Source organism: Rattus norvegicus, chromosome 14 (assembly GCF_021556685.1).
Source record: "Rattus norvegicus strain SHRSP/BbbUtx chromosome 14, alternate assembly SHRSP_T2T, whole genome shotgun sequence".
In the NCBI taxonomy this organism is placed as follows: Eukaryota; Metazoa; Chordata; class Mammalia; order Rodentia; family Muridae; genus Rattus; species Rattus norvegicus.
In genome coordinates, this window is record NC_141547.1 from 54,430,546 (window position 1) to 54,458,539 (window position 27,994).

Genomic DNA, 27,994 nt, shown 5'->3' on the forward strand with positions numbered 1-27,994 from the left:
CAAGTAGGATTCATTACAGGGATGCTGGGATGGTTTAATATATTGAAAACCATCAACGTAATCCACTATATAAACAAACTGAAAGATAAAAACCACGTGATCATTTCACTAGATGCTGAAAAAACATTGGAAAAAATTCAACACCCCTTCATGATAAAAGTCCTGCCAAGAAAAGGAATTCAAGGCACACAGGTTAACAGAGTAAAAGCCATATACAGCAAACAAGTAGCTAATATTAAGCTAAATGGAGAGAAACTTGAAGCAATCCCACTGAAATCAGGGACTAGAAAAGGTTGCCCAATCTCTCCCTACTTATTTAATATAGTTCTTGAAGTTCTAGCAAGAGAAATCAGACAATAAAAGGAGATCAAATGGATACAGATCAGAAAGAAAGAAGTCAAAATATCACTATTTGCAGACAATATGATTGTATGTTCCACCAGGGAACTACTAAACCTGAAAAACACTTTCAGCAAAGTGTCTGGGTATAAAATTAACTCAAATAAATTAGTAGCTTTCCTCTACACAAAAGAGAAACAAGCAGAGAACGTGGCACCCCTCATAATAGTCCCCAGTAATATAAATTAGCTTGGTGTGACTTTAACCAAGCAAGGGAAAGATCTGTATGATAAGAAATTCAAGCTTCTGAAGAAAGAAATTGAAGAAGATCTCAGAAGATGGGATGATCTGCCATTCTCATTGATTGACAGGATAAATACAGTAGAAATGGCCAGTTTACCAAAAGTGATCTACAGATTCAATGCAATCTCCATCAAAATACCAATCCAATTCTTAATAGTTAGACAGAAAAATTTGAAAATTCATCTGGCATAACAAAAAACCCAGGATAACTAAAAGTATCCTTAACAATAAAAGGATTTCCGGGGAAATCACTATCCCTGAACTCAAGCAGTATTTCAGAGCAGTAGTAATAAAAACTATATGGTATTCATACAGAGATAGAGAAATATATACCAGTGGAATAGAACTGAAGACCCAGAAATGAAGCCACAAACCTATGATCACTTGATTTTTGATGAAGGAGTCAAAACCATCCAATGGAAAAAAGATAGCATTTTCAGGAAATGGTGCTGGTTCAACTGGAGGTCAGCATGTACAAGAATGCAGATCAATCTATTCATGTCACCCTTTACAAAGCTTAAGTCCAAGTGGATCAAGGACCTCCACATCAAACCAGATATACTCAAACTAATAGGAGAAAAGGTGGGAAAGGATCTCGAACACATGAACAGTGGAGAAAATTTCCTGAACAAAACACCAATGGCTTATGCTCTAAGATCAAGAATCAACAAATGGGATCTCATAAAACTGCAGTTTCTGTAAGGCAAAGGACACTGGTGTTAGGACAAAGTGGCAACGAACAGATTGGGAAAAGATCTTTACAAATCTTACAACTGAAAGAGGGCTTATATCCAAAATATACAAAGAACTCAAGAAGTTAGACTACAGGGAGACAAATAAATCTATTAAAAATTGGGGTCAGACGGTGGAATAGAATTGAAGACCCAAAAATGAACCTACACACATGGTCACTTGATTTTTGACAAAGGAGCCAATACCATCCAATGGAAAAAAGATAGCATGATCAGGAAATGGTGCTGGTTCAACTGGAGGTCAGCATGTACAAGAATGCAGATCAATCCATTCATGTCACCCTTTACAAAGCTTAAGTCCAAGTGGATCAGGAACTCCACATCAAACCAGATACACTCAAACTAATAGAAGAAAAACTGGGGAAGCATCTGAACACATGGGCACTGGAGAAAATTTCCTGAACAAAACACCAATGACTTATGCTCTAATATCAAGAATCAAAACATGGGAACTCTTAAAACTGCAAAGTTTCTGTAAAGCGAAGAAAGCTGTTGTTAGGACAAAACAGAAACCAAGAGATTGGGAAAAGATCTTTACCAATCCTACAACAGATAGAGGGCTCATATCCAAAATATACAAAGAAATCTAGAAATAAGACCACAGGGAGAAAAATAACCCTATGAAAAATGAGGTTCAGAGCTAAACAAATAATTCACAGCTGAGGAATGCCGAATGGCTGAGAAACACCTAAAGAAATGTTCAACATCTTTAGTCATAAAGGGAAATGCAAATCAAAACAACCCTGAGATTTCACCTCACACCAGTGAGAATGGCTAAGATCAAAAACTCAGGTGACAGCAAATGCTGGCGCGGATGTGGAGAAAAAGGAATATTACTCCATTTTTGGTTGGATTGCAGACTGGTACAACCATTCTGGAAATCAGTCTGAAGGTTCCTCAGAAAATTGGACATTGAACTACCTGAGAACCCAACTATACCTCTATTGTGCATATACCCAAAATATGCCCCAACATATAACAAAGACACGTGCTCCACTATGTTCATAGCAGCCTTATTTGTAAGAGCCAGGAGCTGGAAAGAACCCAGTTCCCCTTCAAGAGAAGAATGGATACAGAAAATGTGGTACATCTACACAATGGAATATTACTCAGCTATCAAAACAATGACTTTATGAAAGTCATAGGCAAATGGATGGATCTGGAAAATATCATCCTGAGTGAGGTAACCCAATCACAGAAACACACAGATGGTATGCCTTCATTGATAAGTGGCTATTAGCCCAAATACTTGAATTATCCTAGAAGCACGGAACACGTGAAACTCAAGAAGGATGACAAAATACGAATGCTTCACTCCTTCTTTAAAAGGGGAAAAAGAGGCAGCAGCTCTCTGCTCCCAAACCCCATGGGAGAGAGACCTCACCGCCTGGTCAGGTGTGCACTCCTGAGGCTGCAGAGCAGAAGAGAACACCAACACTGACCACCCCTGCTCACATCCCTGGCCCAAGAGGAAACTGTATATAGCCTCTGGGTCCCTGTAGAGGAGGGCCCAGGAGCAGCAGATCCACTGTGTCTGAGACACCCCCAGAACGAGAAGGGACTGACCATATAAACAGTTCTCTGCACCAAATACTGTGGGAGGGAGAGCTAAAATTTCAGAGAGGCAGGCATGCCTGGGAAACCAGAAGAGACTGTACTCTGCACACATCTCTGACGCCAGAGGAAAACACCAAACGTCATCTGGAACCCTGGTGCACTGAAGCTCCCAGAAAGGGCGGCACAGATCTTCCTGCTTGCTGCCGCCAAAGAGAGCTCGTAGGCAGCACCCCACGAGCAAACTTGAGCCTCGGGACCACAGGTAAGACCAATTTTTCTGCTGCAAGTGACCTGCCTGGTGAACTCAAGACACAGGCCCATAGGAACAGATGAAGACCTGTAGATAGGAAAAACTGCACGCCTGAAAGCAGAACATTGTGTCCCCATAACTGGCTGAAAGAAAACAGGAAAACAGGTCTACAGCACTCCTGACACACAAGCTTAAAGGATAGTCTAGCCACTGTCAGAAATAGCAAAACAAAGTAACACTAGAGATAATCTGATGGCGAGAGGCAAGCACAGGAACCCAAGCAACAGAAACCAAGACTACATGGCATCATCAGAGCTCAATTCTCCCACCAAAGCAAACATGGAATATCCAAACACACCAGAAAAGCAAGATCTAGTTTCAAAATCATATTTGACCATGATGCTGGAGGACTTCAAGAAAGACGTGAAGAACTCCCTTAGAGAACAAGTAGAAGCCTACAGAGAGGAATCGCAAAAATACCTGAAAGAATTCCAGGAAAATGTAAATAAACAAGTAGAAGCCCAGAGAGGAATCACAAAAATCCCTGAAAGATTCCAGGAAAATACAATCAAACAGTTGAAGGAATTAAAAATGGAAATAGAAGCAAGCAAGAAAGAACACATGGAAACAACCCTGGATATAGAAAACCAAAAGAAGAGACAAGCAGCTGTAGACATGAGCTTCACCAACAGAATATAAGAGATGGAAGAGAGAATCCCAGGAGTAGAATATTCCATAGAAATCATTGACTCAACTGTCAAAGATAATGTAAAGCGGAAAAAGCTACTCGTCCAAAACATACAGGAAATCGAGGACTCAATGAGAAGATCAAACCTAAGGATAATAGGTATAGAAGAGAGTGAAGACTCCCAGCTCAAAGGATCAGTAAATATCTTCAACAAAATCATAGAAGAAAACTTCCCTAAGCTAAAAAAAGAGATACCCATAGGCATACAAGAAGCCTACAGAACTCCAAATAGATTGGACCAGAAAAGAAACACCTCCCGTCACATAATAGTCAAAACACCAAAGGCACAAAATAAAGAAAGAATATTAAAAGCAGTAAGGGAAAATGGTCAAGGAACATATAAAGGCAGACCTAATAGAATCACACCAGACTTTTCACCAGAAACTATGAAAGCCAGAAGATCCTGGACAGATGTCATACAGACCCTAAGAGAACACAAATGCCAGCCCAGGTTACTGTATCCTGAAAAACTCTCAATTAACATAGATGGAGAAACCAAGATATTCCATAATAAAACCAAATTTACACAATATCTTTCTACAAATCCAGCAGTACAAAGGATAATAAATGGTAAAGCCCAACATAAGGAGGCAAGCTATACCCTAGAAGAAGCAAGAAACTAATCGTCTTGGCAACAAAACAAAGAGGAGAAAAGCACACAAACATAACCTCACGTCCAAATATGAATGTAACAGGAAGCAAAAATCACTATTCCTTAATGTCTCTCAACATCAATGGCCTCAACTCCCCAATAAAAAGACATAGGTTAACAAACTGGATACGCAACGAGGACCCTACATTCTGCTGCCTACAGGAAACACACCTCAGAGACAAAGACAGACACTACCTCAGAGAGAAAGGCTGGAAAACAACTTTCTAAGCAAATGGTCAGAAGAAGCAAGCTGGAGTAGCCATTCTAATATCAAATAAAATCAACTTTCAACTAAAATTCATCAAAAAAGATAAGGAAGGACACTTCATATTCATCAAAAATCCACCAAGATGAACTCTCTAACATAAATATCTATGCCCCAAATACAAGGGCACCTACATACATAAAAGAAACCTTACTAAAGCTCAAAACACACATTGCACCTCACTCAATAATAGTAGGAGATTTCAACACCCCACTCTCATCAATTGACAGATCATGGAAACAGAAATTAAACAAAGACGTAGACAGACTAAGAGAAGTTATGAGCCAAATGGACTTAACAGATATTTATAGAACATTCTATCCTAAAGCAAAAGGATATATCTTCTTCTCAGCTCCTCATGGTACTTTCTCCAAAATTGACCATATAATTGGTCAAAAAACGGGCCTCTACAGGTACATAAAGATAAAAATAATCCAATGCGTGCTAGCAGACCACCACGGCCTAAAACTGGTCTTCAATAATAATAAGGGAAGAATGCCACATATACGTGGAAATTGAACAATGCTCTACTCAATGATAACCTGGTCTAGGAAGAAATAAAGAAAGAAATTAAAGACTTTTTAGAATTTAATGAAAATGAAGGTACAACATCCCCAAATTTATGGGACACAATGAAATCTGTGCTAAGAAGTAAACTCATAGCTCTGAGTGCCTCCAGAAAGAAACAGGAAAGAGCATATGACAACAGCTTGACAACACAGCTAAAAGCTCCAGAACAAAAAGAAGCAAATACACCCAAAAGGAGTAGAAGGCAGTAAATAATCAAACTCAGAGCTGAAATCAACCAAGTAGAAACAAAAAGGACCATAGAAAGAATCAACAGAACCAAAAGTTGGTTCTTTGAGAAAATCAACAAAATAGATAAACCCTTAGCCAGACTAATGAGAGGACACAGAGAGTGTGTCCAAATTAACAAAATCAGAAATTAAAAGGGAGACATAACTACAGATTCAGAGGAAATTCAAAAAAATCACCAGATCTTACTATAAAAGCCCATATTCAACAAAACTTGAAAATCTGCAGGAAATGGACAATTTCCTAGAAAGATACCAGGTACCGAAGTTAAATCAGGAACAGATAGACCATTTAAACAACCCCATACCACCTAAGGAAATAGAAGCAGTCATTAAAGGTCTCCCAACCAAAAAGAGCCCAGGTCCAGATGGGTTTAGTGCAGAATTCTATCAGACCTTCATAGAAGACCTCTTACCAATATTATCCAAACTATTCCACAAAATTGAAACAGATGGAGCACTACCGAATTCCTTCTATGAAGCCACAATTACTCTTATATCTAAACCACACATAGACCCAACAAAGAAAGAGAACTTCAGAACAATTTCCCTTATGAATATCGACGCAAAAATACCCAATAAAATTCTGGCAAACCGAATCCAAGAGCACATCAAAACAATCATCCACCATGAACAAGTAGGCTTCATCCCAGGCATGCAGGGATGGTTTAATATAGGGAAAACCATCAACGTGATCCATTATATAAACAAACTGAAAGAACAAAACCACATGATCATTTCATTAGACGCTGAGAAAGCATTTGACAAAATTCAACACCCCTTCATGAAAAAGTCCTGGAAAAAATTGGAATTCAAGGCCCTTACATAAACATAGTAAAAGCCCTATACAGCAAAACTGTTGCTAACATTAAACTAAATGGAGAGAAACTTGAAGCAATCCCACTAAAATCAGGGACTAGACAAGGCTGCCCACTCTCTCCCTAGTTATTCAATATAGTTCTTGAAGTTCTAGCCAGAGCAATCAGCCTACAAAAGGAGGTCAAAGGGATACAGATCAGAAAAGAAGAAGTCAAAATATTACTATTTGCAGATGATATGATGGTATATTTAAGTGATCCTAAAAGTTCCACCAGAGAACTACTAAAGCTGATAAACAACTTCAGCAAAATGGCTGGATATAAAATTAACACAAGTAAATCAGTAGCCTTCCTCTACACAAAAGAGAAACAAGCCGAGAAAGAAATTAGGGAAACGACACCCTTCATATAATAACGTAAATAATATATATAGTACCTCGGTTTGACTTTAACCAAGCAAGTAAAAGATTTGTACAATAAGAACTTCAAGACTCTGAAGAAAGAAATTGAAGAAGACCTCAAAAGTTGGAAAGATCTCCCATGCTCATGGATTGGCAGGATTAATATAGTAAAAATGGCCATTTTACCAAAAGCGATCTACAGATTCAATGCAATCCCCATCAAAATACCAATCCAATTCTTCAAAGAGCTAGAAGGAACAATTTGAAAATACATCTGGAATAACAAAAACCCCAGGATAGCTAAAACTATCCTCAACAATAAAAGGACTTCAGGGGGAATCACTATCCCTGAACTCAAGCAGTATTACAGAGCAATAGTGATAAAAACTGTGTGGTATTGGTACAGAGACAGACAAATTGACCAATGGAACAGAATTGAAGACCCAGAAATGAACCCACACACCTATGGTCACTTGATTTTTGACAAAGGAGCCAAAACCATAAAATGGAAAAAGGACAGCATTTTCATCAAAGGTGCTGGTTCAACTGGAGGTCATGTAGAAGAATGCAGATCGATCCACGCTTATCACCCTGTACAACGCTTAGGTCCAAGTGGATAAAGGACCTCCAAATCAAACCAGATACACTCAAACTAATAGAAGAAAAACTAGGGCAGCATTGCGAACACATGGGCACTGGAAAAAAATGTCCTGAACAAAACACCAATGGCTTATGCTCTAAGATCAAGAATCGACAAATGGGATCTCATAAAACTGCAAAGCTTTTGTAAGGCAAAGGGCACTGTGGTTAGGACTAATTCGCAGTCAACAGATTGGGAAAAGATCTTTACCAATCCTACAACAGATAGAGGCCTTATATCCAAAATATACAAAGAACTCAAGAAGTTAGACCGCAGGGAGACAAATAACCCTATTAAAAAATGGGGTTCAGAGCTAAACAAAGGTTTCACAGCTGAGGAATGCAGAATGGCTGAGAAACACCTAAAGAAATGTTCAACATCATTAGTCATAAGGGAAATGCAAATCAAAACAACCCTGAGATTTCACCTCACACCAGTGAGAATGGCTAAGATCAAAATCTCAGATAATAGCAGATGCTGGCAAGGATGCAGAGAAAGAGGAACACTCCTCCATTGTTGGTGGGGTTGCAGACTGGCACAACCATTCTGGAAATCAGTCTGGAGGTTCCTCAGAAAATTGGACATTGAACTGCCTGAGGATCCAGCTATACCTCTCTTGGGCATATACCCAAAAGATGCCCCAACTTATAAAAAAGACACGTGCAATAGTTTGGATAATATTGGTATGAGGTCTTCTATGAAGGTTTGATAGAATTCTGCACTAAACCCGTCTGGACCTGGGCTCTTTTTGGTTGGGAGACCTTTAATGACTGCTTCTATTTCCTTAGGAGTTATGGGGTTGTTTAACTGGTTTATCTGTTCCTGATTTAACTTCGGTACCTGGAATCTTTCTAGGAAATTGTCCATTTCCTGAAGATTTTCAAGTTTTGTTGAATATAGGTTTTTGTAGTAAGATCTGATAATTTTTTGAATTTCCTCTGAATCTGTTGTTATGTCTCCCTTTTCATTTCTGATTTTGTTAATTTGGACGCACTTTCTGTGTCCTCTCGTTAGTCTGGCTAAGGGTTTATCTATCTTGTTGATTTTTTCAAAGAACCAACTTTTGGTTCTGTTGATTCTTTCTGTGGTCCTTTTTGTTTCTACTTGGTTGATTTCAGCTCTGAGTTTGATTATTTCCTGCCTTCTACTCCTCCTGGGTGTATTTGCTTCTTTTTGTTCTAGATCTTTTAGGTGTGCTGTCAAGCTGCTGGCATATGCTCTTTCCTGTTTCTTTCTGCAGGCACTCAGCGCTATGAGTTTTCCTCTTAGCACAGCTTTCATTGTGTCCCATAAGTTTGGGTATGTTGTACCTTCATTTTCATTAAATTCTAAAAAGTTTTTAATTTCTTTCTTTATTTCTTCATTTACCAGGTTATCATTGAGTAGAGCATTGTTCAATTTCCAAGTATATGTGGACATTCTTCCTTCAGCTCACACCAGTGAGAATGGCTAAGATCAAAAACTCAGGGGACAACAGATGCTGGCGAGGATGTGGAGAAAGAGGAACACTCCTCCATTGTTGGTGGGATTGCAAACTGGTACAACCATTCTGGAAATCAATCTGGAGGATCCTCAGAAAATTGTACATTGAACTGCCTGAGGATCCAGCTATACCTCTCTTGGGCATATACCCAAAAGATGCCCCAACATATAAAAAAGACACGTGCTCCACTATGTTCATTGCAGCCTTATTTATAATAGCCAGAAGCTGGAAAGAACCCAGATGCCCTTCAACAGAGGAATGGATACAGAAAATGTGGTACATCTACACAATGGAATATTACTCAGCTATCAAAAACAACGACTTTATGAAATTCGTAGGCAAATGGCTGGAACTGGAAAATATCATCCTCAGTGAGCTAACCCAAACACAGAAAGACATACATGGTATGTACTCACTGATAAGTGGCTATTAGCCCAAATGCTTGAATTACCCTAAATGCCTAGAACAAATGAAACTCAAGACAGATGATCAAAATGTGAATGGTTCACTCCTTCTTTAAAAGGGGAACAAGAATACCCTTGGCAGGGAAGAGAGAGGCAAAGATTAAAACAGAGACTGAAGGAACACCCATTCAGAGTCTGCCCCACATGTGGCCCATGCATATACAGCCATCCAATTAGACAAGATGGATGAAGCAAAGAAGTGCAGACCGACAGGAGCCGGATGTAGATCGCTCCTGAGAGACACAGCCAGAGTACAGCAAATACAGAGGCGAATACCAGCAGCAAACCACTGAACTGAGAATAGGACCCCCGTTGAAGGAATCAGAGAAAGAACTGGAAGAGCTTGAAGGGGCTCGAGACCCCATATGTACAACAATGCCAAGCAACCAGAGCTTCCAGGGACTGAGCCACTACCTAAAGACTATACATGGACTGACCCTGGACTCTGACCTCATAGGTAGCCATGAATATCCTAGTAAGAACACCAGTGGAAGGGGAAGCCCTGGGTCCTGCTAGGACTGAACCCCCAGTGAACTAGACTGTTGGGGGAGGGGGACAATGGGGAGAGGGTGGGGAGGGGAACACCGATAAGAAAGGGGAGAGGGGAGGGGGATGTTTGCCCGGAAACTGGGAAAGGGAATAACACTCGAAATGTATATAAGAAATACTCAAGTTAATAATAAAAAAAAAAAAAAGCAAGGTCTTGAAAACCTTGTTAATTCAATAAAAACGGCTCCAATTCCCTATTAATTAAAAAAAAAAAGACACGTGCTCCAACTATGTTCATCGCAGCCTTATTTATAATAGCCAGAAGCTGGAAAGAACCCAGTTGCCCTTCAAGAGAGGAATGTTTACAGAAAATGTGGTACATCTACACAATGGAATATTACTCAGCTATCAAAAACAATGACTTTATGAAGTTCGAAGGCAAATGGTTGGAACTGAAAAATATCATCCTAAGTGAGGTAACCCAATCACAGAAAAACACACATGGTATGCACTCACTGATAAGTGGCTATTAGCCCAAATGCTTGAATTACCCTAGATGCCTAGAACAAATGAAACTCAAGACAGATGATCAAAATGTGAATTCTTCACTCCTTCTTTAAAAGGGGAATAAGAATACCCGTGGCAGAAAATAGAGAGGCCAAGATTAAAACCGACACAGAAGGAACACCCAGTCAGAGCCTGCCCCACATGGTGCCCACACATATAGAGCCATCCAATTAGACAAGATGGATGAAGCAAAGAAGTGCAGGCCGACAGGAGCCGGATGTAGATCGCTCCTGAGAGACACAGCAACAATACAGCAAATACAGAGGCGAATACCAGCAGCAAACCACTGAACTGAGAATAGGACCCCCGTTGAAGGAATCAGAGAAAGAACTGGAAGAGCTTGAAGGGGCTCGAGACCCCATATGTACAACAATGCCAAGCAACCAGAGCTTTCAGGGACTAAGCCACTACCTAAAGACTATACATGGACTGACCCTGGACTCTGACCTCATAGGTAGCAATGAATATCCTAGTAATTGCACCAGTGGAAGGGGAAGCCCTCGGTCCTGCTAAGACTGAACCCCCAGTGATCTAGATTGTTGGGGGGAGGGCGGCAATGGGGGGAGGATGGGGAGGGGAACACGGATAAAGAAGGGGAGAGGGAGGGGTTAGGGTGATGTTGGCCCGTAAACCGGGAAAGGGAATAACACTCGAAATGTGTATAAGAAATACTCAAGTAAATAAAAAAGGGGGGGGGCATAATACCCTTTGCAGGGAATAGGGAGGCAAAGTTTAGAACAGAGGCAGAAGGAATACCCATTCAGAGCCTGCCCCACATGTGGCCCATACATATACAGCTGCCAAATTAGATCATATTGATGAAGCAAAGTACAGGCTGACAGGAACCTGATATAGATCTCTCCTGAGAGACACAGCCAGAATACAGCAAATACATAGGTGAATGCCAGCAACAAACCACTGAACTAAGATCGGGACCCCCGTTGAAGAATCAGAGAAAGGACTGGAAGAGCTTGAAGGGGCTTGAGACCCCATTTGAACAACAATGCCAAGCAACCAGAGCTTCCAGGGACTAAGCCACTACCCAAAGATGATACATGGACTGACCCTGGGCTACAATTGCATAGTTAGCAATGAATAGTCTAGGAAAAGTACCAGTGGAAGGGGAAGCCCTTGGTCCTGCCCAGACTCAACTCCCAGAGAATATGATTGTTATGTTGAGAGTAGGAATGTGGGGAGGATGGGGAAGGGAACACCCATATAGTAGGGGAGTGGGAGAGGTTAGGGGAATGTTGGCCTTGAAACCAGGAATGGGAATAACAACTGAAATGTAAAAGAAATACCCAATTTAATAAGGATGGAGGGGAAAAAAAAGAAAGAAAAAGAGGGATTAAGTAAATGTAAAAAAAAAACGAACATTTTTATTACGTTTTCTCTATGTATGAGTCTTTTTTCTACAGTTAAATATTTTATTTCAGAATAAAATTTGAAAAAAGATTTATTATAATCTTTGTCAGAAAAAAAAGAATCAAGTATGTAAAACGGTAATCCTTTTAACTGTATCACTAAGTAATTTTATTTATCACTTACATGTATTCATTTGTGATTTTGTGCATTCATTTTTTTGAGCATTTACTTTGATTAGGCTCTCAGAAAAGTAGTAAGAATTTCATGCAATATACTTTGAATATATTCACCCCATCATCACTTTCTAGATTCTCCTACACACACTCCTTACTGTTCTATTTTTACTTTCTTTTTCTGTCATAAGAAAATTAAAGATATCATGAATTTTAAACAAAACAAGGAGGACTTAATGGGAAACTTGGCATGGAGGAAAGTAAAGGAAGAAGTGATGTAAGTATGTTATAATATCAAAAAGCCATAAAAAAAAATTCTGCCCTCCAAAAAGGAAAGCAAGCAAGAAAGCAAGAAAGCAAGCAAGCAAACAAACGAACAAAAAACCAGAAAGTAAGAAAAAAAAACAGAAAGTACAGAAAACATGGAGTCCAGTTTGTGTTTACTAATAATTCCTGAGCATGAGCCTTGCTTGGAAATATGGCTAATCCATCCTGTATCACTCCATTGAAAAAAGGTGATTTTTGTAATATTGAGGTTTTAATTATTTTTATTTTACATATTGTTAATAAAAATACATCTTAATAAGTAGTTTAAAATTAAAGAATACAAAAATAATTTGCATATCTTATAAATGAAATAAAATATGCAGTTAAATATAAATATACCAAAGCACCAGAAGGTTATTTAGTGTTTATAATTGAAATGCAACAAATTTATGAAAGGCCTTCTACACATATGGAGTAAATATGCAGCTTGGTCATCATGTTGGTTCCCTAATAATTGGAGCAAAGGAAGTCTCTGAATCTTTTGCCTGCCTTTAGAACCCCTTTTCCTAACTGGGCCTTTCAGGAGACAGCTATATCAGGCTCCTGTCAGGAAGCACTCCTTGGCTTCAGCAATAGTGACTGGGTTTGGTAGTTGTATATGAGATTGATCCCCAGGTGAGGCAGTCTCTGAATGGCCTTTGTCTACCGTGAAACATACCAAGGGGGAAATGTTAATAGAATGTAAAGTGTAAAGTAAATTTAAGGGAAAATAAAATCAAAATTTTTGCCTGTCTGGATTCATATCCCAATGAAACTTAAAGTTCTAAATAATTCATCTACTTTCTGTTAATTTTATGAGTACATATAATTTTTAATAATTTTTTCCAGGATACTTTATATATTTACATTTCAAATGTTATTACCTTTCCCCATTCTTCCATACCAATGTCCCTGCTTCTATGAGAATGCTCCCATTTCAATCCACCCACTTCAAACTCAACACCCTGGAAGTTATTAAAAGTCTCCAACCAAAAAGAGCCTAGGACCAGATGGGATTAGTGCAGAAATCTATCAGATCTTCATAGAATACCTCATAGCAATACTGTCCAAAGTATTCCACAAAATAGAAAAAGACTGAGCACTACCCAATTCCTTCTATGAAGCCATAATTGCACTAATACCTAAATCACACAAAAGCCCAGCAAAGAAAGAGAACTTCAGACAAAGATCACATATGAATATTACCACAAAAATAAAATTCTTGCAAACCAAATCCAGGAACACACAAAATGATCATCCATTATGATCAAGTAGGCTTCATCGATGCTTCAATATACAGAAACCCATCAACGTAATCCATTATAAACAAACTCAAAGAAATGATCATTTCATTAAATGCTAAGAAAGCATTTGATAAAATCCAACACCTCTTCATGATAAAAGTCCTGGAAAGAGCAGGAGTTCAAGGCCCATACCTAAACATAGTAAAAGAAATGCACAGCAAACCAGTAGCTAAATCAAACTAAATGAATAGAAATGTGAAGTAATCCCATTAAATCAGGGACTAGACAAGGTTGCCCGCTCTCTCCCTACTCATTCAATATAGAACTCAAAGTCCTAACAAGAGCAATCAGAAAATGAAAGATGGTCAAAGATATACAAATTGTAGAGGAAGAATTCAAAATATCAGTATTTGCTGATGATATGATAGTATACTTAAATAATCCCAAAACTTCCACCAGAGAACTACTAAGCCTTATAAACAACTTCAGCAAAATGGCTGGGTATAAAATTCACTCAAACAAATCAGTACCCTTCCTCTACTCAAAGTATAAATAGGTTGAGAAAGAAATTAGGGAAATGACACCCTTCACAATAGTCCCAAATAATATAAAATACTTGGAGTGTGAAGCAAGTGAAAGATCTGTATGACAAATATTTTAAGTCTCTGAAGAAAGAAATTGAGGAAGATCTCAGAAGATGGAAAGACCTCCCATTCTCATGGATTGGCAGGATTAATATAGTACAAATGGCCATTTTGCCAAGAGCAATCTATAGATTCCATGCAATCCTCATCAAAATTCAAACTCACTTTTTCATAGAGTTAGAAAGAGCAATTTGCAAATTGATTTGATATAGTGAAAATTATCCTCAGCAATAAAAGAACTTCTAGGAGAACCATCATCCCTGACTTAATGTACATAGCAATAGTCATAAAAACTGTACATATTGGTACAGTGTCAGGCAGGTAGATTAATGGAATAGAATTGAAGATCCAGAAATGAACCCACACACCTATGGTCACTTGATCTTGACAAAGAAACTAAAACCATCCAATGGAAAAAAGATAGCATTTTTAACAAATGGTGCTGGTTCAACTGGAGGTCAGCATATAGAAGAATGCAAATTGACCCACTCTTGTCACCCTGTACAAATATAAGCCAAATAGATCAAGGATCTCCACACTCAACCTATTAGAAGAAAAAGTGAAGAATCTCTATTACATGGGCATTGGGGAAATTTTCCTGAGCAAAATATCAATGGCTTATGCTCTAATATCAAAGAACAACAAATGGAACCTCATAAAACTGCAAAGCTTCTGAAAGGCAAAGGACACTGTCATAAATTCTTAGTGATCAGGGAAATGCAAATCAAAACAACCCTGAAATTCTACCTCACACCAGTCAGAATGGTTAAGATCAAAAACTCAGGTGAAAACGGATGCTGGTGAGGATGTGGAGAAAGAAGAAAACTCCTCCATTGTACAACCACTATGGAAATCAGTCTGGAGGTTCCTCAGAAAATTAGACATTGTACTATATGAGGACCTAGCTCTATATCTCCTGGGCATATACGCAAATGATTCTCCAACATACAACAAAGACACCTGCTCCACTATGTTCATAGCAGACTTATTTATAATAGCCAGAAGCTGAAAAGAACCCTATGACTTTAAACAGAAGAATGGAAATAGAAAATGTGTTACATCTACAAAATGGAGTTCCACTCAGCTATCAAAAACAGTGATTTCAAGAAAGTCATAGGCAAATGAAATTAGAAAATATCATCCTGAGTGAGGTAACACAGTCACAGGAAAACACTGATAAGTGGATATTAGCCCAAAACCTTGAATTATGCAAGAAAAAATCCACAGACCACATGAATCTCAAGAAGAAGGAAGACCCAAGTATGGATGTTTCACTCCTTCTTAAAAGTGTGAACAAATATATTCATGGGAGGTGATATGGAGCAAAGTTTGTAGCAGACACTGAAGGAATGGCCATTCCAAGCCTGCCCCACTTGTGACCCATATATATACAGCCACCAAAACTAGATAAGACTGATGAAGATAAGAATTGCATGCTGCTAGGAGCCAGCTATAGATGTCTCCTAAGAGGTTCAGCCAGAGCATGTCAAATACAAAGGCGAATGATAGCTGCAAACCATTGAACTTAGAGTGGGACCCCCGTGGCAGGAATTAGAGAATGGATTGAAAGAGATTGAGACCCCATATGAACAACAATGCCAACCAACCAGAGCTTCCAGGGACTAAGCCACTACCCAAAGACTGTACATGGACTGACCCTGGGCTCCAACCTCATAGGTAGCAATGAATAGCCTAGTAAGAGCACCAGCGGAAGGAAAGCCCTTGGTCCTGCCAAGACTGAACCCCTAGTGAATGTGATTATTGGGGGAAGGATGGTAATGGGCGGAGGATGGGGAGGGGAACACCCATATAGAAGGGGAGGGGAAGGGGTTAGGGGGATGTTGACCCAGAAACCGGGAAAGGGAATAATAATTGAAATGTAAATAAGAAATACCCAAGTTAATAAAGAAGGAGAAAAAAAGGGTGATGTTTTTGTTATGCTTTGAATTATGTTGAGGAAAATGAGTGCTTGTGATGAGTTTATATAATGATGGTAGAATTAGCACAGCTTCATTTTAGGTCTGCATATTTCAGTTAATGGTTTACTTCATCTCCTGGCTTCCTCGAATCCCAGTTGCATGCTTGAAATCATGAAAAGCTAGGAAAGCATCTAGCAGTGAGAGGGATGGAGACTTAAGCCCTTAAACTTAAGTTGCCATGCTTGACAAATCTTATTGCACTAAATATGTGTGCTTCTGACAGTGTTATTGTGTGGTGTAATACTGTAACTGCTACTTATAGAAACTACTGTTAAATAATACAAGAACTGTAAGTTTATCAGGTTGACATGCTGCTAAAACCAGAAATAATATCATGTAATACTTAACAATGATAATTACCTTTGGGCAATGAAATCTTTAGGTTTTATGTTAATAGAAACACCATAGAGTAAAATCTGAACAAGATAGCAAAATCAATCTCTGGACAGACCCTGCAGATGCATTAAGGAGATAGTAAAAATGAAATGATTAGAGTACTCTCAGGGTAACACACCAGACTGTTTATAGTCAACACTTTATGTAAAAGAAGAAGGAAGATACTCTAAAATGATGAGAATGTTTGTTCTCATAATAAATGCATAAACCTGTTAGATACTTCCTTGTCATTATCAATCCATCAGATGTACTATACTCCATAGTATTGTATATGTTTGAAAGTATTATAGATCTTATTGCAACATTATCCCTAAAAACACCCACAACGTAGTGTGTCACAATATTAAGCTATTTTTCTGACACATGTTTATAGAAATTTCAGAAAGTGAGGCTCAACTATAAATATAGCTTCCTCCACAATTCCATACAGAAAGATTACTTCCATTGGCTATTGAATATGAAATGAAGAGTACAGGTTGGGGCTTAGGAAAACCAAGTTTCACCAAGAAATGGACAAGGAAATGCAGATGTCTTCAACTCTGAGACAAAACATTAGGACTGACAGCTGTTTAGGTGTCTTCTATTGGGACTCTTGCCCACACCAAACACATTTTATGTTCATTCATGGTCTTTTGGTTGCAAATACTTGAGAACCATCTGTTAGAATGGCAGGTTGCCTGTATACAAGTCAGTGAGTCTGTTACACTAGGAAATAGGTGTCAAGTGAATACATATTTTGTTGCATAGCTCTGCAATGTACTACACTTGCTGCCTGCACTAAATGATTCTTTCTAACAAGTATACCCTCTTTGTGAAAAAGCTGTTTATTAAAGATATATTTAGCTTAGCATAGTCTTGTCTCTCCTAAAAAAAAGTCAATTTGAATTCCATAAAAGTACAATTAGCAAAGTATACTACTATAGAACAGTTGAAAGTTCATTGAACATTTTCCCAGAATTATTAAAATTTTATATATTATAATTATCCCACTTGTGTGATTATTAATTTGTGCAACTCTTTCTAATATCTTAGGAATTAGCTTTATCTAAATCATCGTTAAATTTCAAGCACAGAATAATGATATATACATATAATTTTAGCTTAAATAAAAATTAAAGTTCTGTATTGGGATGAAATTTAATTAATAAGAATTCAGTGAGTGGTAATTTGTAACTGTCTCATAATTGTTATACACAGAATTCAAAATGCACGTATATATGTATAAATATGTGGAGTATACAGAATCTTCAAAAACATTTTTATGAAAATATAATTCTCACATATATAACAAGTTTCAATAATTGTAAAGAAGTGGTATTATACATTGCCACAGCACAACTGTTTAGTTCCCAAAAGTAGAATATCAGCAAAAGATTCTTTTAGATACCTACTATATCTATAGGTGTGCCTGTTACAGCTACAAACAACTCCTGAGATAGAACCTCATGAGAAGTGAAATCACATTATCTACACTTTTTGCTGAATAGTTGAATTTACAAAGACTTGTAAACTAGACTATGTCAATCTATCCCTGGTCAGAGAAAAATGTAGTGCATACATGCTAAGGTTTTAAAACCACATACCATCTTCCTGCAGTGCCCTTTTATTTGGATAAATGAAAATAGCCATGATCCCCATGGTCTACAGATTCTATCAATTTGACACAGTTGTTCAGTATTCCAAGTATACATTTTCCAGGTTACTCGACAAATACATTCTTTATAATCAGCAAGGGATCTGACTTCAAATTCTTATACAGAATCTTAGGGAGTGAAATGGGAGTTGCAAGGCCTGAGCACACCATTGCTTCCAGCATGGAAAATGTCTTGGGCAATCATCTTGTTGATGATTTACCTAAGTGCTATGCAATTCCTTTTCACTGCTCTCTGATGACCTAAAACTTTCCCTGGAAAATAATTTTGCACAAGTTCCTACAAATAGCAGGTATCTAAAATGATACCACATGGGATCCAAGAATCTACAGTACAGGGATGTTTCATTTAATGTGTATGTACTTCTCCTGTGAATTTCATCAATGTCACAATGCTACAATTATATCTCTTAATAAGATTTTGTTTCTGTATACTTTTACAAATACTTAGCATCTTGTTTTTATTGTTGCTTTTCTATCTTTGAAAGGCAGAGTGAAATCAGAACAAAAGATCTTTCAATTTTCCTAAAATTCTAAGTAAAAAGAAAATTACTCAGAAGGTATTAATTATAATAATGGGATTTTAGTGTCTCAGGAAATAGAAAATCACATACACTGAAAGGGGAATACTAGAAAGTTTTAATCAATGTGAAGAGACAGGGGTGGCAGAGCATTTGTCATTGATGTTTGCTCAGAAAATTGGAAATAGGGAATTGGATTGATCATAATGACTCAGGAAGAAATTATTCTCAAACAAGATTTCTCTGCAAACAATCTTGTTGAAGTAATTCTAAAGAAGAAATTGAGATCATGAATTCAAAAGAGAAGTGTGTGGGTGTCATACTGAAAGGAGCCACTAAATTCTGTATATGATTCCACTGCAATAATCACTACTCATTATTTGCTTTATAATATTTTTCTCTTAACATCACCAAGCCCCCAGATTTCCTTACAAACCAAGTTTCACAGAAACAAACATTGGATTCAGTCTTTAGATAGCAGTTATTTAGTCTCTCTTTCCGTTATTTATTCCTCCCATTGATGTTATGTCTGATTTGGGGGATTTGTTGGAGTGAGGAGAAGGATTTATGCAAAGATCAATGAGAGGAATAAGGAGAGCTTCTTAATTGGTAAAGGAAAACAGTTAGTTCACCATAGCTTTGGTAACAAAGTACCATGAACTACAGCTTTCTATCAATTCACTATGAAAACAATCAGCACAGAAGATCAATTTAAGGAAGTTGTGATTATAGGTGCTTTTCTAAGAGCCATAAATAAGTAAATAAATAAATAAATAAAATATTTATATAATTATATATGTATATGTGTGTATGTATATTTTAATATATGTTACATGCATAGAAATATACATATGAAACTATAATGCAAAAGGACATGAATTTGAATAACAATGATGCCTATACGAAAGCATCTATTCAAGTCTATAAAAGAGAGAAGAAAAAGAATAAGAAAGACATAATTGTATATAATCTCTAAATTCAAAATATATAATATTAAAAGATAATTTTTTAATTTTTTTATCTTTATTAACTTGAGTATTTCTTATTTACATTTCGATTGTTATTCCCCTTCCCGGTTTCTGGGCCAACATCTCCCCTACCCCTACCTCTCCCCTTGTCTATGGGCTTCCCCTCCCCATCTTCCCCCCATTACCACCCTCCCACAACAATCACGTTCACTGGGGGTTCAGTCTTGGCAGGAACAAGAGCTTCCCCTTCCACTTGTGCTCTTACTGGGCTATTCATTGCTACCTATGAGGTTGAAGCCCAGGGTCAATCTATGTATAGTCTTTGGGTAGTCGCTTAGTCCCTGGAAGCTCTGGCTGCTTGTTATTGTTGTTCATATGAGGTCTCGAGTCCCTTCAAGCTCTTCCAGTCCTTTCTCTGATTCCTTCAACAGGGGTCCCGTTCTCAGTACAATGGTATGCTGCTGGCATTCGACTATGTATTTGCTGTTTTCTGGCTATGTCTCTCAGGAGAGACCTACATCTGGTTCCTGTCAGCCCTGCACTTCTTTGCTTCATCCTTCTTATCTAATTGGGTGGCTGTATATGTATGGGCCACATGTAGGGCAGGATCTGAATGGGTGTTAAAACATAAAATTTATATTCCTCAATATTTTTTCATGATTTTGTAGTTTCATTTAGAATTCATGAAATGTCTACAAGCAAACACATTTTTCAAAAAAGGGTTTGATTTATTCATATGTGTGTAAATACGAGTATTTATTTACTTAAATATGAAAAACACATAACATTTCTATTGATAAAATAAAAAGGTATGTTTTAAGCCATGAAGATTTGAATTGAAATAGTATTTTTTACCATAAAATACCATCTTATGAAAATTAGGTTTTATAAATAAAAATACATTATACTTTATGGCTTTGCTTCAAAGAATTTGGGCACATAAGCTGAGTAGACTGATCCCTGACTTGCCTTAACAAACTCATCCATTTTTTAAATTCTGTTTTTATTAAATTTTTTATTTACTTACATCCAAAATGTTGCCTCCCCTCTCAGTTCCTCCTTACAGAGTTCTTCCCCAATCAACTTCCCCTTTGCCGCTGAGAAGATGACCCATTCTTGGTATCCCTCTATCATAGAGCATCATGTCTCTACAGGATTAGGTGCATTGTCTCCCAGTAAGGCCAGACAAAGGCAGTCATCAGCTACATAAGTGCCAGTAGCCTTTATATAGCTCATATACGTTCCTTGGTTGTTGGTTCAGTCCCTGGGAGCTCTCAGGGGTTCAATTTAGTTGACACTGTTGGTCTTCCTATGGGGTTGCCATATTCTAAAGTTCCTTTAATCCTTCTTCTAACACTTCCATAGGGGTTCTGACTTCCACTGAATGCTTGGCGATGGATATCTGCTTCTGTCTCAGTAAGTTGCTGGTAGAGCCTTTCAGAGGACAGTCATGCTAGGCTCCTATCTGCAAGTACAACATAGCATCAGTAATAGTGTCAGGATTTGATGTCCACTCATGGGATGTGTCTTAGAGTTTTACTGCTGTAAACAGACACCATGACCAAGGCAGCTCTTATAAGGACAACATTTAATTGGGGCTGGCTTACACATTCAGAGGTTCAGTCCATCATCATCAAGACAGGAGCAAGCATGCCAGCGTCTAGGCAGGACTGCAGAGCTGAGAGTCCCACATCTTCATCTGAAGGCTGCTGGAAGACTGTCTTCCAGGCAGCAAGGAAGAGGATATCAATGCTCTTACCCACAGTGACACACATACTCTAATAAAGTCAAACATTCTAAGACTGCTAATCCATGGGCCAGCCTGTCATTGGTCTGCTGTTCCTTTAAGTTCTGCTCCATTTACTCCCTGAATTTCTTTTACACAGGAGCAATTTGGGGTTGAGCGTTTTGTGTGTTGGTGTGGCCATCTGTCCACTGGGGGTCCTGTCTGACTGCTGGAGGTGGTCCCTTCTGATTCCATATCCCTAATGTTGGCCATTTCACGTAAGGTCACCCACCTTGAGCCTGGGGTCTCCCACCCCAGGTCTCTGAATATATTTTAATGTTCTCTAACCAAGTACCTTTAGACTTACAAGCAAAATAAAATTACTATATTTGGGGAAGTCTTCTATAGATACAATGTCACTGTAACATGAAATTTATATGGTGTTAGTAATACTAGAATAAATTTTATTAAGCAATCTCATTTAGACAAGTTATGATTTAATTAAAGTTGACTAAAATACTGAAAATTGTACTGTTATGCAAGATGTGTAAAATGTAATGCAATGTTGTAAAAGCATGACTTTATAATTTATGTTAAGCAATACTGAGTCAAAGTTTTGATCATATGCATTCAAGCACCAGGAACTCTGGAATATTCCACAGCATGCTACTTCATTAGAGTCTGCTGACTGCCTTGTTTAATTGGACTGACATCAGTATGGATGCTATGTTTCTTGCATGGAGATATTTTAGCTGTGCTTTGACCATTTGTTTGGATTGTTGTCGTCACAAAGATGATTTAAGTATATGCTATAAAAATGTAATGAAACAGATAATAATGAGTGAAATAAGTAAAATCAAAATATATGCACAGTAAAAAATTCAGAAGTTAAATCGATTTTAAAATTCCAATATTTCACTTTGGTGTCATTAGGACAAAACAGCAACCAACAGATTGGGAAGAGATCTTTACCAATCCTACATCCCATAGAGGGCTAATATCCAATATATACAAAGAACTCAAAATGTTAGCCTCCAGAGAATCAAATAACCCTATTAAAAATGAGGTACAGAGCTCAATTCTCAACTGAGGAATATTGAATGGCTGAGAAGCACCTAAAGAAATGTTCAATATCCTTAGTCATCAGGGAAATGCAAATCAAAACAACCTTGAGATTCCACCTCATATCAGTCAGAATGGCTAAGACTCAGGTCAAAATGACAAAAACTCAGGTGACAACAGATGCTGGCAAGGATGTGGAGAAAAAGAAACACTCCTCCAAGCTGGTATAACCACTCTGGAAATCAGTCTGACAGATCCTCAGAAAACTGGATATAATACTACTTGAGCACTCAGTTATACCACTTCTGGGCATATACCTAAAATATGTTCTAAGGTATAATTAGGACACATGCCCCACTATGTTCATGGCAGCCTTATTTATAATGGCCAGAAGCTGAAAATAACCCAGATTTCTTCAACGGAGGAATGGATACAGAAAATGTGGTACATCTACACAATGGAGTACTACTTAGCTATAAAAAGCAATGACTACATGAAATTCTTAGGCAAATGGATGGAACTAGAATATATCATCCAGAGTGAGGTAACCCGGTTACAATAAAAACACATGGTATGCACTCACTGATAAGTGGATATTAGCCCAAAAGGTCAGATAACCCAGAAAACAATCTACAGACCACATGAAGCTCAAGAAGATGAACGAACAAAGTATTGATGTTTCAGTTCTTTATAAAAGGGGGAACAAAAATATTAATGGGAGAAGATATGGAGACAAAGTTTGGAGCAGAGACTGAAGGAATGGCCATTCAGAGCCTGCCCTACCTGGATATCCAGTCCATATACTAATGGCCACCAAACCCAAACAATATTGCGGATGCCAATGAGTGCTTGCTGAGAGGAGCCTGATATAGCTGTCCCCTGAGAGACTCTGTCAGAGCATGCCAAATACAGAGGTGAACGCTTGAAGCCAACCATTGAGCTGAAAATTGAGACACCATTGGAAGAGTTAGAGAAAGGAATGAAGTAGCTGAAGGAATTTGCCACACCATAAGTACAACAATAACCACCAACCAGAGCTCCCTGTGACTAAACCACCATCCAAAGTACACATGGATAGACCCATGGCTCCAGTTGCATATGTAGCAGAGGATGGCCTTGTTGGGCACCAATGGAAGGAGAAGCCCTTGGTCCTCCCAAAGTTGAAGCACCCAAAGTACTGAAATGTCAGGGCAGGGAGATGGGAAGGGGTAAGTGAAAGGGGATAGCATTTGAAATGTAAATAAAAAATACCCAATAAAAAAGAAAAGAAAAAAGAAAGAAACACAGAAACAAGTATTTCGGACAGAAGCAATAACAGTCAGAAAAGTTTATTGAATTATACAAAAGAAAAAATAATCTTCACTTTACATATCCGATGAGAAAACAAACAGAAAATTTTATTTGTATGATACTCAAAGATTCCTAATTTATAAAAATCCCTTTAAAAATCTACTTGGTTCATTATGTTATATAAGGAATAAGTAAGTATACATGAACCACCTCAAAATGCCCTCATTTTTTTGTTTAAAATTCAAAATATTGAATAAAAATGCAAAGTAACATAGTGTTCTACGCACATGAAAATTGTTTTGTTCTATAAAGTGGAACAAGCTTTCAAGGTTCATAGTAAGGCATTTTTACCATGATTTAGGATAAGAACCAACTCATAAACTGCAACAAACTATAAAGTCATAAACATTAATCTGCAACATTAATTCCCAAAGTGCAGCAAACTGAGTAGAAATATATAACAGTATAAGTAATAAGGCTTAAGGATATTCTGTGCCTGTACACTTACATGGTGTTATATAAAATTTATCTCATACAAACACTTGAACTTTAAAATCTATATGCTATACATTTGAAAACTCATTACATGAACAATAAAATTTTCATCAAAATGCCAATAACTGATGCCAGAGTGTGCTACAAAATTTGATAATCATGTCAAATAATTATTGCATGTATACATTCTAGATATTCTGAGTACATGACATCATTGTAAAAGGCAGGTAGACAAGATGATCATTCCCATGTAGTACATGAAGTTTATTAGACAATAATTTATTATTCAGACCTATTTATTTGTTTCCTTATTTTCATTTCAATATATTACTTTGGCTATAAAGAATATTGTAATGCAAAGCATATTTATGTATTAATGAAAGAATTATATGTGTTTTCAATTCCTCATACTATATGACTTACTAGAAAATAGAAATCACACACACAGACACACAAAGAGAGGCGCACACACACACATGCACACACGCACACACACACGCGCACACACATGCGCACACACACACACACACATACACACACACACACACTCACTGCACTGCACTACACTGCACTGAAATAGAAACAGTTAGTTCATGATTTTTGTGGTTTGTACCACGGAGAAAATCTCCTGACTCGCCTTTCAATAAACAAACCATTGTTTTAAAAATGTATTTCTTGGGAGGAAATAGGGAGGCAAAGTTTAGAACAGAGGAAGAAGGAACACCCATTCAGAGCCTGCCCCACATGTGGCCCATACAAATACAACCACCCAATTAGATAAGATGGATGAAGCAAAGAAGTGCAGGCCGACAGGAACCAGATGTAGATCTCTCCTGAGAGACACATCTAGAATACAACAAATACATAGGCAAATGCCAGCAGCATACCATTGTACTGAGAACGGGACCCCTGTTGAAGGAATCAGAGAAAGGACAGGAAGAGCTTGAAGGGGCTCGAGACCTCATATGAACAACAATACCAAACAACCAGAGCTTCCAGGGACTAAGCCACTACCCAAAGACTATATATAGATTGACCCTGGGCTTGAACCTCATAGGTAGCAATGAATAGCCTAGTAAGAGCACCAGTGGAAGGGGAAGTCCTTTGTCCTGCCAAAATTGAATCCCTAGTTAAAGTGATTGTTGGGGGAAGGGTGGTAACGGGGGTGGGGGATGGGGAGGAGAACACCCATATAGAAGGGGAGGGGGAGGGATTTGGGGGATGTTGGCCCAGAAACCGGGAAGGGGAATAACAATCAAAATGTAAATAAGAAATACTCAAGTTAATAAAGATGGAAAAATATATTTATTGGGCTGGAGAAATAGTTTAATGGTTAACAGCACTGACTGCTCTTCCAGGAGATCAAATCCCAGCATCCATATGGTTGCTCACAACAGCTACAGTGTACTTCCATGTAATAAATAAATAAATAATTATTTTTAAAAATGGGAAGGAAGGAAAAATTTATCTGTAACCTTTAAATGCTGATTCATGTGTATAGTAACTCTCAGTCATTTCCATATCTCCCTATTACTCCTATCCAATTTATCCTTGGACAACTCCTTCAATACATCTCCTTCTCCACCATATACCATCTAATTTATTTATATTCTGCTATTTTTAAACATAAAACATCCACTTATTGTTGTTGATAGGTCTATGCATATGAGATCACATAATAGGCTCTAGTGACTAGAGAAAGGGAAATATACCAATGACTATATCTCCAATGAAACGTAACCTATTATTCCCCACACGATATCAACTTCCAATATGCTCTCAGATGTGGGTGAGTATGGGGCAGTGGACTGTGTAGAGTAGCCAGGTCCAAAGTCAAGCTAAAGCTAGAAGCCACAGAGACCCTGAGAGGACAGTAGAAGCTTCACCAGCTCCTGGGCCCAAGGCCACTGTCACTAGTTTAGCTCCCATAGATTTGTGGCCATCATTCAAATAATGGCAAAGTCCCCCCACATGTTGATGGGAAAAAGGATATGGCCTGTGGTCATGTAGGCTCAAGGCAGAGATCACTATTCTAACGAGGTACCTAGAGGGCTGGAGGGCTTAGCCAATAAGCTTTCCTTCCCAGACATTCCTCCTTGCAAAAGGTATTTAATCTCAGGCCCACCCTGAGGAAGGTAATATGGTTTTATACATCCAGTTTCCTCTGTGACAATAAATGCCTTAAAATCATGGACTGCTTCTTATAACTGGGAGCTGTGAGGAGCCATGAGAAGTCGTCCACCTATAGAGTCACCTGCTCTCTGCACTCCCAGCAAAGACCACCACCAAGCTCAAGCCACAACCCCAGGCTAAATCCACTGTAAAGGCCCAGAGCAGGTTCTCACCTCTTTCTACACTTGTAGCAGTGCCCAAGTGCCCAAGAACCAGATGACCCTACAAGCCGGCAGGACCCTGAACTAGCTTTTTCTGTCCCTCACTTCAGACTGCACTTTCCTACCTCCAGTAGTGCCTAGGCGCTTTCCTATGGCCCAATACCTGCCTGGTGAAGGCATGAGGTTAAGTACAGGAATTTCCTGTTCCCTACCTCCCCAAGCAGCTGTAAACTGGCAGAGCAGACACTGGACCCACAACCCTACTGAGTAGTCACCATCCATCCAAAATAGATTTTGCATGTCTGCTTCATTGACTACACCTGCTCTGATTTTATGAGAGCAACAATCATGTCATGTCTAGAAGGAAAAACTTCATAGCTCTCTTCCCCACTTTCTGATTTGTACATTCTCTCTATCACTTTTTTCTGCATTATTCCCTGAATCTTGGTGAAAAGTAGTAACCAATTCAATATGGATATTCTATCTTTGACTAAGTATTTTCAATTCCTTTTTCTTAGTACTTTGATGTTTCTGAATTGATATAATCTACATCAAGATGTCTGACCAATATTGCAAACAGCACAAATCTATGTACAGCATAAATCTTTTGGTAATTTTGACAATTAAAAAAATGATAAAAAGAAAGTCCTACTCGAGACTATGACTGTGCTATGAATTTTGACTGTGTTTATAATATTGAATTCTGACAGTCATATTTATATTCATGTTTAGAGTTATGAATTTCTTCCTTTTAACTTTTCTGAACTTTTTTTGTGTGTTGTTCATATTTGAGGCTTTTAATCTGGGTTTAGTAATTCTTGGAGGATACTTGTATTTTCTTATTATAGATTCAACGAATCAAGATTTAGTTGATTGAGAAAGCCTCTTTCTTTGTTCTTTATTATCTTTTTTTTCTTCCACAAAAGCTTGTAAAAGTTCCAAGAGGGGACTGAGTCATAGTAGGGTTGAGATCTCTTCTTTCTCTCTAGAAGGAAAAACTTCATAGCCCTCTTCCCCACAAAGGGGAAAGAGGACCACAGCCAGTATTTCACAGTCAACAACTGCCTTGGCATAGAGCAAGGTTCTTGAAACAGTATAGGTCAGACCTGGGACAGGAAGCCATATGGACTGGGGCATCTTAAATGGGATTTATTAAGTGGTTTTGATGAAATTAAGTATGGTAAGCTGAGATCATTTACTAAATAATGAAGATCAGAAGGTTCAGGTTGAGGGAGTAGATTCTCAAGTGCACAGACAAACCCAGAAAAGGCTGGAGTGCCTGGCACCTGGAACAAGGT